Genomic DNA, 15,319 nt, shown 5'->3' on the forward strand with positions numbered 1-15,319 from the left:
ACATTGCCACTTCCAGCCTCGCCGCATGGATATTCCACAGTTCACATTTAGCTTTAAGAACAAGGCTATTTTGTCGAAGAAGCTCCAATAAAATCAAAATAACTGTACGTTGTCTAGATTGTTCACAGAAGCACTGTATTTGCTGTGCACAATCTTCACTGTGTATGAACTTTTGATAGAGAAGACAAGCCTTCTAGAAGCAAACTATATGGGTTATCCTATGAAAGGAGACAGCAGAATCTCCCCACACTTACAGCCATCATTAGATTGTGTCAATGTACTGGTTTTTGCACAGGACATTACTCAAGTATTTGGTCTAAATGCGTATCTGCTAAGGAGCCAGAAGGGAAAGAAACATGGGGTATAAAAGAGCCTGAGTCCCCGTGAGTACGAGTTGGCCCTGCATGCGGATGGTTCAGGCCCACAGTTGTGCAGCTTTTTTGCTTTGATCACACACAGCTGTGTCCACATCTGGCCAAAGCCCCGCCATCTCCTCCTCCCTTTATCAATCTTTTAAGGAATACATTTGGGAGATGTTAGCCCAGAAAGTTAAAAGGCTTCATCTCCTTTTGGCCCTGATACACATAACAACGTAGCAGTTGCACTCAGCTCTGTCACAGAACAAACAATACCGTTGGACTTTTTTGGCATAATCCCCCCAAACTTTCTGAGATCTGCAACATCCACATACACTGTTGAGCTGAAAGGACTTCTTTACCACTTCACAGAACAGCAGAAACTGTGCTTGCCCTAGAAAAGGTACCAGAAACACCACAATCTCAAACATATTTAGCAAAGTTCCTCATGGGGTACTTGGACATAGGACCAAGGTATTTCAGCTTGGAAATCTGCACAGCATTATAGCAAGAGGTATATACATATTATGAATACACTCATTCAATTCTGGACTGAAAATCTAGTAATAACAGAGGCAGAGATTTAGTGCTTTAACTATCCTGCTTCCAATGAGTTAAAAATCAACCCACATACATCCCTGAAATGAAAATGTTATTTTCTGTTCTCACTGGACAGACACACATCACTGAAATAAGTACAATTAATTCAACACAACGCAGCTGGTGGCCTCTTTTCAAAAAGCACACAAGGCATTTGTAAGCGCTGAGGTTCAATTACTTCTCATTTCTAGAAATACTCATCTATCAGGCTGGAAGTTACTCACAGCCCTGCACAAGGAAGTTCATAGTTAGGCTATCAGTACCACAATCACAAACAGAAAGAAAGCGAGGGATCCCAGCCTGCCACTTTCATCTTCCCTTGAACATGAAATACCAATTAACATTAACAAAAGAAATTCAAGAGATGGTTCTTTTTAGAAAAAAAGCTTACCCATAAGCTTGTATCTGTCAGATCATTAACACTGCATTTATCAACAACACCTCAAAACCTGCAAATATTTCCTGGTTCTAAGCTAAGATTTTTCTTCAATGCAAGTTATTTTATTTAAGGTTTTGGTAAAGCAGAGAGTGGCAATGGTCTTTTTAAAGACAAATATAAACGCGATGTTAGAATAGTGATTTGTGTATCCCAGAAAACCTAATGCATTTTCAATGCCTGATAAATACAGACATTTTTTGCAAACGCATACTCACGGAGACATCTAGCCCAACTGGATCTTGATGACAGGGCATTGAAGGTGTCTGTATGGTACACCTGGTTTCACATAATACCGATCTAATCTAGTACCAGAAGCAGTGTAGCTATGCTAGCAGGACACTGCCTGAGTTAATAAACTCTTTCCCACACAGCTAATTATCCTGAAAAATGATCTCATTCAGAAGTGGGAGTATCTATCAGGGCACAACACTGTGCCATGTGGATGTAACCTTATCTGTGACCCGCAACAATACATTGAAATAAACCAGCATAAAGCTTTTTCGGATACTAATGTATTCTAAAAAAGCTCAACTTCATTTTTCTCGCAATATTCATAATTGCTGCCTATGTTTGCACAATAGTTTTTAACCTTCAAAGATGGTATTTCCTAAATGGGATATACAGTTTCACCTATTTTTTCCTAATTTTTCATTTGTCAAGAAATGAAACCTTCAACAACAGGGGAATTTGGTCTTTCCAACCCCCCAATATTTTCAGTTGAACCAGAAGCCTGAAAAATCTACCACTCCTATAGCTCCCTTTACAAATTGATGCACCAGGAGCTGAGAACAGAATCAGCCACATTTGACTGCTTTGCAACTGTTTAATCCAGTCTTCCTGACATAGCTGCGGCATTTCTCTTTCTTGCCAAGTGTCATAAAACCCCTCTCCCCTTATTCAAGTGTCCAACTAGGTACGGGAGTCCACCAGAAATAACAGCTCTAGAGCATAGCAGCTAAGGCTCTTCAGCACTCCCCACCTCTTACTAGTGTCATTACAACATTAAATAGTCAAAACATTTATTCCTATGACCTACAAAACTGGAGCCCCGATGCTAGTCCTCTACGCCAGGAGTCAAGAGACCTGCACACTACTCCCCTGTAGCTGGTGGAAAGTGGTACGCATTCAAGCATAATTTTAGCTGCCAGGGTTACTGTGGGAGGTATCCATAAAAGCAAAATCACATTCAGTAGAAGAGGGATTCAGCAGAGAAGTTACAGCTCTTCTCTTCGGACTCCTCAAATGGAGAAAAGTTTAGACAATAGACCATTCACAAGATTTTCACTTTATCCAAACCTAAATCCTATGGAAGAAAGAGCCAGGACTATATAATAAGAATTTGGAAATTTTACCTTGCTATAAATCACAGCTAAAATTATCAATGATTTTCTGTAAAAGCTATGAAGTCATTAATAAACAAGTTTTATTTTGCCTCAATAAATGCTAATAAGCTAAAGATACTCCCTTTCTCCTTTTAGTGACTATATATTCATATACAATCTGAAATAATAGAAAGATATATTTGGCTTACAAATAGACTCTTGCATACATTTTTTTAGCTCTGTAGACTGGGCATGTGTACTTACCAGGAATTTTTCTTGTGGCATTACTTCAAATTCAACTGCCTGAACTCACAGAATCTCCCTGGGCAGGAAGAGAAAATTGGACCTTTCCTATAAATTTAATTTCAGTTGTAATTACATCCACCAGCCTATAACCCTCACTTAATGAATGCATTTTTCTAGAAACTAAAACCACAGTGGTTTATTTTACTTGTATTTAATTGAGTTTTTTCTTCTCCATATTTTTGCTTTTCTTGTGTTTTGATAGACCTAATACTGTAACTTCAGTCACGCTCTCTCTGGATGAAACAATAGCATATGAAACACCATCTTTAAAAAAACCCTTTATAACTACTGTTCTGGAACATTTCATGTTACTATGATTCTCGAGTAAGGAAATTTGCATCAAATTGTTACAGACAGCTAACACTAAAACAAAAACTAAGTTCTTCATCGACAGTTATTTAAAAACATAGCTTTTAAATTTCAGAATAGTCCTCAGAAAAATCCCTGAAACACAAAAGATTAAACGAAATAGGCCAGGATAAAGTCACTTGTTCAATGATAAAAAAAATTATTCAAGTGTCTTCATCTTTTCATCAAGACAAATAATTTGAAGTCATAAATAATTGATGAAGAAGGTGTATTTTGAAATATCTTCAGACCCAAAAAGACAAAAATATAACCGTAATTATGTAAAACATAAAACACCTTTATTGTGCTTAAAAATAGTGATTCTTAAATAGTTCTCATTTGGAGAAACTAGTTTACCTTTTTTTCTACTTTGTGAATTGTGCACATCGTAAGACTTAAACAAGAAAACAAGTTACACCTACTTTATGTCCAGCAGGGTTTAAATCTGAATTGTCATAGTCAAGCTTCCCTCGTAGCCCGCCATTCCATGCATGACAGGTTAAGACAACTATACACAAGAGCTGTAGTATGAATTTAGCAGTGCATTCATAGACAAAGCACTTCATATATAAAATGCACATTCAGAAAATATCCATAATTTTCAAGACAGAGAGTTTACAATGACTGATGGATAGCTCATTCTTTCTGAAATGCTGCTGTGGCAAAATAGTCTGCTTGAATAGAGTAAATATTATTTTTCAAGTGCTTATAATAGGCTACAATGGATTTGGAAATACAACTGTTAATAACCCTGTATTGAAAAGAATCTTATAGCAAAGAACCCTATACTAAGGGCTCTCTGGACAGCCTAATCCTGTAATTGAGTTCATGATTGTAATTCAGGAAGGCAACTTACAAGTTCTTAAGCATTGACTACAGTGTTGAAGAAAATACACTAAAAATACAATAGCTAGCAATCATAAGTCACAGGAATGTTAGATCCTTATGTACACTCTGTTTAACAATGATATACACAAGTTTCCATGACAACAGTGACAAGATGATAAAAACATCTTCTTCCATCATCCACTGAAAAATACATTTCTGCTTATATCATTGATGAGGTGGCAAGCACCTAATTTAGAAATGTCAACTTGCATTTAGTAACGTATTTTTATATTCAGAGAAATGCACTTCATATTTTTAATGGATTTAATTTAATATCTGAAGCAGATTAAAATGATTCATGATCTGATTTTTTTGTCTTTTAAATAAACTTACATAAAACTTTACCTTTTACTTTACTCATTGTCCATAGCTCAGCTGAAAATTTCAGCTTAAAAAGATTTCCCCCCATGGAAATCTCTTCTGCATAGATCAAAAAAAGCTAATCTAGCATTTCCCAAAGAAACAGTGCAGATTTTAGCAGAAGAATGCCTTATTTTTAAATTAGCTTCATTTTGCTCCATCATTCACAAAAAATAGTAAGGTAGTTCTGCTTTATGAGTTACGTAATTTGCTTTCACATTAGAGCATCATCTTACTTCTAGTTTGAATGGTTTTCTTCAAAACAGTAGTGGACACAAAACCTGCATTTCTTGCTCCACCTACTTTATAGTCATTTCTGGGACCTGGTTACCACTGAAAACAAGCAATTCCAATGACATCAGTGGAATTTAAACTTGCAGTTATCTCGATACTGTTACTTCTAGGTGAGCATACTTCTCAATCTATAAAGGACCACCATAATACTTATTAAAATGTCAGTTCTTACATATTACTATAGGAAAAAATAGCCCTTATAAATTAATAATAAAAATTTAGCCCTCTCCATATAGCACAGTACATCCAAATTACCACATTAAAAGCACACTGAATTACAGTTCTTCAAATCAAGAAAGGCCAATGCCTGCACCACATGAAATAATACAGTAAGTACCTTCTGAGAGGAGGAAGGCAAAAGAAATAATGTAGCAATGTTTTGTATACTACAAATTATCCAGAAATACCACCTTTGGGCACGATTGCTTGTTCCTGTTAATAATATTAAAGAACAATAGCTACTTCATACTCGTACAGCTTCTTGTGAATAAGATTTTAAAGAATTTTATAAATACAGGGCTAGAGCCTTTGATGGAAGATACTGACACAGATCAAGTCAAGCCCTCTCCCTGAACTCAGGCATTTGAAGACTAGGATGGAGTCAGGCGAAAGTAAGACCAGCCGTGGGCGGCTCTAATTAAGCCTAACCAAAAACCCGCTCCAGATCACACTGCTGACTCACAGCTACTTGACAATCACAGTACAGGCAGAGGTTTGGGATGTACAGCAGGCTTGATTCAGGGAACAAGATGTCTTAAGTTTCCTTCAAACATCTGGAATTTTGTAAAAGAATTCAGACCAGGATAAAGAACTACTCCATAGAGCTGCTCCTTGCTATATACCTGAAGATATATGATTATCCTATAATTCTGTTTTACAAGGTTGAGAACAAGGGGCCATGCAGTAAAGCAGTATTTCCAGAGTAAGAAAGGAAGTCTGTGATAAATCAAGTTTTTTTGACTCCCAGGCCCTACAGTTTTAATGCCGATATCATAGAACTTCTCAGCAGGATTTTTCCTGGCTCTTTTTTCAGTGATATTCGTGTTAAGTCATTTCCAGCATAAAATCTTAATTTATAATACTCTACTTACCGCATTGAAGATGGGGGTTTTTCTAGAACATTTTGCTGAACAAAATTTTAGAACAAATGTTAGTGTTAATATAAATCTAAAAAAAAGAAAGGAAGAGGCAGGAGGAGAACAGAACAGAGAGCAGTCTTTCATTCAGGACCTTATACTAAATAATAATCAGTGAGCGACTGGGTTAACATGCAGCATAGAGTTAGAAAAACAGAGTACTTGTTAAGCAAGTTAATTTCAATGTCTATTGAGTTATGGGTAGTAACTATTTGGCACGAAACAAGCAAGATAACCTCTCTGAAACCTGGCATATAGAAAGAAAGAAAAAAAATACCATGTTCCTTCCTTGCCTTCTGAAGTCTAAATTAAAGTTATATTAAGATGTTTTTATTTTGAATTCAAAAGAATAGGTGATATTAAAAAGTTAATTTCCAGTCTAGTTGGGTAAGGGTCTATTTAAATCACATTATTGTAAATATTTATTCATTTTTTTACATACATAAACCATCACCGGAGTATTAATTTATGTTAGGGCCTAAGGCCTAGCTTTGAAAAGCTTTTAGTCTTTTTATCTCTCTGATGATCTCATGGGAAGTCTGAGCCTGCCTTTCAGCAAAAAAACCTCCAAAGCCTGAGGCTGCCTCTGGAAGAATTATATTCACCTTCAGGTCTGTGGTAAACCTATTTTGGCAGCTTTATACTACAGCTAAAGAAACTTCTCAATCTCATCAGAAAAGTGCACGCAACAACGTTAATCTGTAATACAAAACTGTAAACCCTGGGGGCGGGAAGTGCCTAATCTTATATACATAGATGCTATTCTACAGCCCCAGAAGTAACTACGTATTTCACTTCCATTTAACAATTTTAAACCACCACTTTGCAAGATGAAGATGTAGCTATAATATGCTCTGTGTAGACATACAAAATATGTCAGACTCAGCTTCCCCAAGCTTATATTTAAATCCTAGGATATTAACACCCCATACAGCACAGTACTTGACTAATGCTACCCACAGGGTTTTTTAAGATGTTAGAACTTTATACAGCTAAAAATCAAACTGAGGTACAAAATGACTATCAAAGCACAAGTCATCTTAACCTCATGTTGGCTGTAAGACTAATAATGAATTTAATCTTCTTGTTTTACCATCATTAAACATACAAACAGCCTTAACCCAGCAACCCTGTCTCTACTGCGTGATAACAACAAGACTCAGCCAGAGAGCCCTGCACCCTCCTGAGACCCTTCTCTGGCCCATGAACCTTCTGTTCTTGTCTATGCCATGGTGCTACTTCAACAAAATGCCTGTCAGGACCCCCATCACAGTCTGGATTGGGCCACTCAACTGTGGGCTCAAATACCTGTTGGGCTGGAAGCAATATCTACCACTTCCTAGAGGAATGTCATCACACCTGAACTAACAGAAAAATGGTCGTAAGCCTTCCCCTCTCCAAACACCGGGCCAAGTTTGTGAGCAAGCATGTTTGCGACACGTATGCTGCAGTTGCAGAATAGCAGGCAGGCTCCAAATTTGACCTAAAGACTTCAGATGGGGGACTCTGATGGGATATAAGCAATGGGCAGATGAGGGACCACTTCAAGAGACGATGCTGCATGCCTGCATGATGCTGTAACAGATCTGCAGACTCTGCTCTCTGCGCATGCACGTTGTGAGACAGAGTTTTGAAAACAATATTCTGTGCACATCTCACCTCAGCATCCAAATCTTTTCTGGATGCCACGATCTTCAACTTTTTAATTTAAGAAGTCGCATTACCAGACTATAGTTTACAACATAACAGCAGATGGAATCTTTTTAATATCAAAACTTTTACAATGATGGACCAGTGGACCAGCCCCAGTAGCTTTTCTGAACAGTATTTAGATAACTTCATAATCAAGTAGAGGCAGATGGAGATATCATTTATCAGACTAGTAGCATTTAAAGTCAAGTTATGAGACTAAACTTTTAAAAGTGTAAACTAGGTGCTCATGAACTTTGCTAGATAAAAATTTCAAAAATAAAAATAAAAGCAGTTATTTGCCAAATCAAAGTTTTATGTAGTTGTTAGGCAGTTTCAAAAAGGACACCACCAACCGCCCGGCTAACAATCTTAAAATGGAAAAAAAAAAGAATTACCATTTTGTTAAGACCAAGTCTAGTGAAGTGACACCCCAATTTCTGAGACTCAACTTCTAAGAAGCATAGGGTCACTTCAAGGACAGAACTCCTGAATCTCATAGAATTTAAAAAAAAAAAAAAAAAAAAATCACTAATTACAAAACCAAAAGACAACAGAAAAGATAAGTAAACCAGAGAAAATGACAGTATTTTAAGCCTGCACTCAGGTTTGACCCTGAATAATATGAATATGTTCTCTGTCTCATGCTGAGTCAAGTAAAATATTGATTTAACTTCATAAACTTCAATTAACTTTTTCTTTGAAGGCTGCTTCTATCTGCATTTTAACTTCAAAAATATCATCTTTATCCTGGTTATGACTTAATAGATGTACCGATACAAGTTATGCAAGCAGATAAATGAATTTTGTCCATATGTAGAAATCTAGAAGAAACTGCAATTTGCCCAATCTAATCAAAATCATCTTTTGTTGCATGGAATTTGTTTTGCCTCTATTTCCTGCTCAAGTCTATCAGAACTTGCTGGTTTGCTTTCATTTGAAAAGCACAGAATTTCTGTTGTGATTTGTTTCTTCTAGTGTAAAATGACTTCCAGACAATGCAAGAATATGGACATTCCTCATAGATTTTCTGTCCCTAAAATTATAATTCATTCTGCTGGAGACTGAAATTAATGATGTACTTTAATCCACTACTCATCCCTTGTAGTCTAGCCACAAAAGAAAGAGTGTTTAAAAATAAACATGCTCTATGTTCTAAAAAACCAAAGAGTTTTCATCCCATGTAGATAGCCTTTATCTTTGCATTAATAAGGACCACACAAAAATAATCCCTAAGGGTCTAGTCCTGCCAAATCAGTTATGTTTAAGATCAAATATATGCAAAAATCTCTGCCATTTACAGTTCTCATGTATGAAAACAGCAGAATCCATATGAAAATGGCAGAATCCATAACTAGTAGAAAATATTACAGGTGATCAGCAGTGACTATATAACTATTCCCTAGCACTGCAAAATAGTGTAATTGGCTATGCCTCTGCATCATTATGTTTGAAGAAACAATAGCTTAGTTGTTTTCTGTGTTTCAATACCTCTCTTTTAGTCAAAAGCATGAAGATTTACCTGTAGAATGCAAAGGCAGTGTTAATATTAATTTAGCACTAATTCTATTTGTAGATTAACATTACCTGACCTCTTTTATAGACTATCCTAAATTGAAGATAAACGCTTTCAAAAATTCATTTAAAAATAATCTTGTATTTGAAAAACAATTCTCATTATTAACAGGTTAACAACTTTGAAGCAACTCACACTCAGATCACAATAAACTGAAGAACACAAGACTTCAGAAAGTTTTGTTTAAGTTCAGAAAGTATCTGCTTAACATGATTTAGTCCATTTATCTGAGGAATTAAGACAAGAAACTGCTGACATCACTATTAAGATAAATTTTGTTTTCAGAACCCCTAAAATGAGATCTTTTCAGGCAAACTGTAAAGAGAGATACAGTAGCTGATATGTATCAATTACCAATGCAATCAATATACGTATTCCAGAGTCCAAAAATGGGTTTGTTTTCATTTTTACGGAGCTAGGGAGAGCTTGGGAAAAGGCTAAAGTTAGTTAAGCTTTAAAAACAATTAGGTATAAACAGAAGATGAGCTCATTAAATAAGTCTCAGTTTACAATGAAATTCCAGGTTTCCTTCTTTTACAGGATGTATTTTCCACAGTATGGTTTAGTTTATGCACTCTGAACTGCAGATTATACCCTGCCAAAACCAGTTAATGTACTCACTCTTATGGAAGAAGTCTATTCATATATTCTCCATCTATGGGAAAAAATAATTTGGAATGGAACAATGTTGCTCTATCACCTGTTAGATACTTAAATATGCATTATTTGTCTTGATTCAAATCTAAACAGAAAAAGACAAAAGGATTTCATGTCTTTGCTCATTATGAAAGATAAAGTATAAGTTTTGAGTCAAAGTATGCTAAATATTGTCTGCCAATATTTAAGATTCATAAGGATGCAGAAATTTCTTCCAGTACATCACCTGTTGGAAGAACCAAAGAGAGTGTATATCCTGTTTTTAATAGCACAGACGTATGTTTTTCCACATGGTTTCTTAGTTTTCCACCACCTCCTTTCAGGACACCTCAGTGTCCTGAAATGAAATCTTTCATTTAATAAATAAAAAATAAAAAAGCTTTGTTTTTTTAAATAACCATGAAGTGTTTGTTCAAAACATATCAAAACATATATGAAGAATTTGTTCTGCATTTACCCAGGGCAGTCCAGTGGAATGCGTGTTCAGAATGATCGACAGCATTCAGAATCAATGGAAAAATGGAGTGAGAGTTGACATTAGTAAAGCTCTTCTTTTGTTCTGAGTGAATATTAATGACTCCTGCTCAGTCTTTCGTCAAAAATTCATTCAGAATGCTATGTTATTGGAAAAAACACTCCACTTGGAGAGACGTACTCATGTCATTGCTGAATCAGAAGCTGGCAAGAGCTACAACAACAAACATTTTTAAAGCGCATGTTTGTCTTCTGAATAAGTCTTTCATATGGTAAGCTTAAATAACATGCCTCTCATGACCCAGCCTTGTGACGCTGAAAATGTCTCTTTGCACCTCCACTCTCAAAACTTAATTGGAAAAATACAAAATAAAGGCAGTTTAAGACAAGAATGACTGTGGATGGTAAACAAAATATTGCAGAAAAAGAAGAAAAAAAAGAAGAAAAAATGCACAGATACAAAAACCTAGAAAAGAAAATATTTCATAGCCAGGGCCAGTCTGTCATACATCATTTATAATTTTGTTTCAGTAAGCTTACGTACTCTTTTTCTTTTACCTTCCATGCATTATTGTCAATATCTTTAGACTGTGCACAGTACTCTAAGAAATTTAACTTAAATTTAGTTTTCAACCATCTTGTTATATTTCCTTCCATGGACTCGTTTTAATTCTCAAATTCATCTGTAATGACAGATTTTTCTCTCAGGTGAAACAGTTTGTTAAATGCTGTATTTACATGAGGCAATGTCTTTTGTGTATAGATGTTAATTCCTTTCAGTATTCTATCCGCCTCAGCTCCATATTTTTTCCAGATACAAAAACATTTTTGTGGGGAAGTGGTAAAAAGAATGTTTATTTTTCCTACAGATAACTGTAGCCACATGATTTCCTCCATACCACTGTGGGTTCTCATTCTTTTTTCCAACCTCCATTCACCAGCAGTGCTTGGCTGCACAAAGTTCCCACTATCGTTTCAGATTTATGGAAGAAACAAACAGAAGGAAAAGCTGGCAGCACAGAGCATCCATTCTTCTTCCAAAATCTAAAGCTGAAAACATTTGTGGAAATACAGCACTGTTTGATACTTTCAATAACATGTTCTTGTATGGTGCAGTTAAAAATGTTTTTTACTTAAATCCTACAGCCAGATCTTATTTACTGAAGGCTGCTGCCACATACTCAACTTTGCATAGAACATGGTACGAAAGCAATTAAAGATGTTGGAGTGACTATTACACTTCCTCTGGCTCAGCCTTCTCATCCTGCCTCCATCTCCGGATACCCCAAACAACGTTAAATTCCTCCTGGCCAGACTGAATTAACCTCAAGAATCACCAACTTCATGCTTCCCTTCCCCATGTCCGTTTAGTCTGAACGTAACTCACAGGCTATGCCATACTAGCCCATTCGCAGGCAATATTACCACAGCTCCGTACACCAGTTCAGAGGCAATTTTGGTGAGACCACCCACACAAAAAATATATTGCATATTCCATGATACCATGAAAATCAGAGCTGCTCTAACATCTAATTGGTAATATCACGAGCAAGACGTTTGCACTAACGCAGGGTTTCCATGACAAGAAGCTGAGGAGGGCAAAGGGGAAGAAAGGTCTGCTCTCACAAAACAGCCAAGATGAAGACAGCCACGATGAAAACTGCAAACTAGTCTCCCAGTGCTCCCACAGGCTCTTGTCTGTTCCTGCATCAGCGCCACTCCTCTCCCACAGCTATCCTCCTTCCACTGGTGACCCATGTACCAGTCTCCTTACATCTGAGCTGGAGCACACTCTCTCTGGGCACGTGAGAGTTCAAAGTCTATAATCTTTAATATTTCTTCATATACCAAATATGCTCCAGTACAAAGTCAACCAGGTCCACTGTTTTCTGATCAATAAACTTCTGCAGACTGTCCCTAACAAGCAGATGCTGACATGCAGTAAGACAGCTATTCCTACAAAGAATGTATGTTCACGACCAGAGCATGCTATCTTATGAAAAACATATTCTATAGAACTCAGCTGAATTCATACTTTTCTGCTTCATAAAACAGAGTCAGCACCACCAAGAAAGATATAAAGCAGTGAACATTAATTTTCAAACAGATGATTGTGAGTACGCAAAAAGCAGATGTGTTCAATCTCAAGATGTCAGTTTTACATTGTCACTCCTCAGATGAGAGCTCTACTTTTAGCACACACACACTCTCTAAAAAAAAAATCCCTCACAAAAGCCTTGTGAAAAGAAAACATGCTTCTCCAGAAAATCTACACGTTGTGAAAAGCTTTAAAACATCTACGTCAACTTTTAAATCAGTTTCTAGGAAATAAAACAAAATCAATAATAAGAATAAAGAAAAACAGTCTTCCAGGTAAGTGACAGCAACAATTATGGGCCAAGAGCAGGAAGTTTATGACTGATCAGTTTGATGTGCCAAGATGAGCCAAGATGTGTTAGAAGCTGGAATGAACTTCATGTTTCATATTTATAATGGAAGGTCAGTCTTGGATACATATTCATGGGGTGGCAAGACAAGTGTCTGACAATGAAAATGCAGAAAATACAGTAGTCAGGTTATTAAAAACATTAAAATATTACACACAAAAATATTGTTTTATGTCATTTAGGATTACACTACCATGCACATGGTCCTTACCGAGGATACCAAAACAAACTCAAATTTGTTATTTTCTACCTAACCTTAGGAGTGTTTGACAATGCATTCACAATAATGTTTTTTACAGTATTTTGTATGTAGTTCTCTAGTTTATTTTTAAAAAAAAAAAAAAAGAGAAAGCAGGAATTCCATTAGATAGCGCTGTACTGACACTCGTGTGGTCTCTACCTAGGTTGCAGCATTTAAACCCATCATACAGATCTCTGCCACCTGAGCTGACAAACGAAGAAGAGACCGTAACGTCCTTTGCCACGTATCTCAGCCTGCCAGTCCTGCCAGGCTCAAAATAGCTCCCTGTCAAAATTAACATTTCTGCTACATCTTTCCCCAAACACTAATACTTCTTATCAAACTGAGTTGTCCCAATTTCCTTGTTCAGATTGTCCTACTTTCCTCCATCTCTACTCAACAACAGCCAGTCCCAATTTCAATGCTCTTCCTTCTCAGCTTTCTACAATCATCTCTTTACATCTTCCCACAAGTTTGTTTTCTGACTCTTTTACACAGGAATAACCTGCAGCCTGTAGACTGTCAAGGCACTGATGGTACCGAAAGGAGAAATTCCCTATTTGTATTTCAGATATTTCAGCTTCATCCAATATGAAGCAGCCCAACAACCAGCAGCAAATGCGGATGCAATTCTGAATAGTCATCAGATAGGAAATTCTAGCCATCCTGTAATACTAAAGCAAATTAGACAGAGATCAATAGGCAAACACTAATCCATCATACAAATCATCCTCCTCTCCTGCCTCAGTTCTTTTTTTTTTTTTGACAACACTAACAAATACAGCAGAAAATAAAATGAAGTTATTCAAAGAAAAAAAAAAAAAGTAGATACATTTTTAAAACATAAGCAAAGTAATATATATTTTCCTTAGCCTTTGGAAGCGCTGTTCCAGGATGACAACTGACTTGGGAATTTTCAGTTCCAAGTCGAAAAGTTAGACAAAAGTAAGTATTTAGAATAGAAAGTACTGGACAAACAATGCAACAAACAGCTCCATAAGGTCTAATAGCAAAACCTGTGCCTCAGAGTTCACCTCTGAACTCCCTGCTAAGTACTGCTGGAAAGCTACTGTACTTGGTGGAGAAACTCTCTACACAATGAAAGAAGGCAGAGTTACCAGAAATGGAAACAGATAGCTGGAGCAAAAGTAGACTGAAGATGAGAAATTACAAACTACCGATAACTTTTGACATTGAAAAGGTATAGAGCTACCATTACAGAAGAGCTATACAGCTTTCATCTGTATTGTTGGTTTTAGAAGAGAACTTGCTTACCCTTGCTTTGAACAAACATACTACTTAACAAATTTTATTACTTTACATCTAGTAAAACAAACAAATACATAAAATTAGTATTTGTCTTCAATTCTCACTGAATTACAGACACGATGACTATGGCCTATTCCTATCGAAACCAGTATGTTCAACAGTAATACATGTTGTTTTGGCTGACCATCATTACTTTCAATGAAAATAAAATCTTGGCAAGTACTGTGACTTCATTCAAGGTCTTTTAGTAAATCCACAAAATCGTGGAGAGGATAAAAGTAAACACTGTCATCACTGGGTATATTAAAATATAATAAGTAAGACTGACGCTGTGATTTAGGGGTGTTTCATTTATCATGTGTACTCAAACAAAAAGAACCCCAGAAGGCCCCTTTTCTTGTCAAAAACATGCTTGTTCAAGAAAATGAAGATTGTACTTCTGGTCACATTTAGTGCTTCCTGGGTACATCCTATTACAATGCACAAATGCAGCATTACGATAGGAAGAGATGAGAGTCAAATTAATCCGGTATCATTTGTCTTCCTCCATCTCTCTCTCCCTGCTTCCTCTCTGAATCTTTCAATAACTACTCTCCTTTTTCTTTCTGTCCATTAAAAAAAAAAAAAAAAATCAAGTCTGAAAGCTATGAATCAAGAATGCTTCAATGTCACTGGATCACAATAGTATCTCCAGATATGGTTAATTTTCCTACTTTGGCACCCCCACTTCTCTAATTATGTTTATATTCTTCTTAATTGATATCATACTATCTGGCTGAATTGTGAACTATACTTTCAGATTTTATTGAGGCATTGCTGAGTGGTCCTGATCTGCAATTAGGTCTCTACTGCACTAGATCTTAAGAGCTGCCAAAAATCCCTCCCCCCTAGACAGCTTATATTCTAAATACAAGTTG

This window comes from Charadrius vociferus, unplaced genomic scaffold, assembly GCF_000708025.1.
Source record: "Charadrius vociferus isolate BGI_N301 unplaced genomic scaffold, ASM70802v2 scaffold126, whole genome shotgun sequence".
In the NCBI taxonomy this organism is placed as follows: Eukaryota; Metazoa; Chordata; class Aves; order Charadriiformes; family Charadriidae; genus Charadrius; species Charadrius vociferus.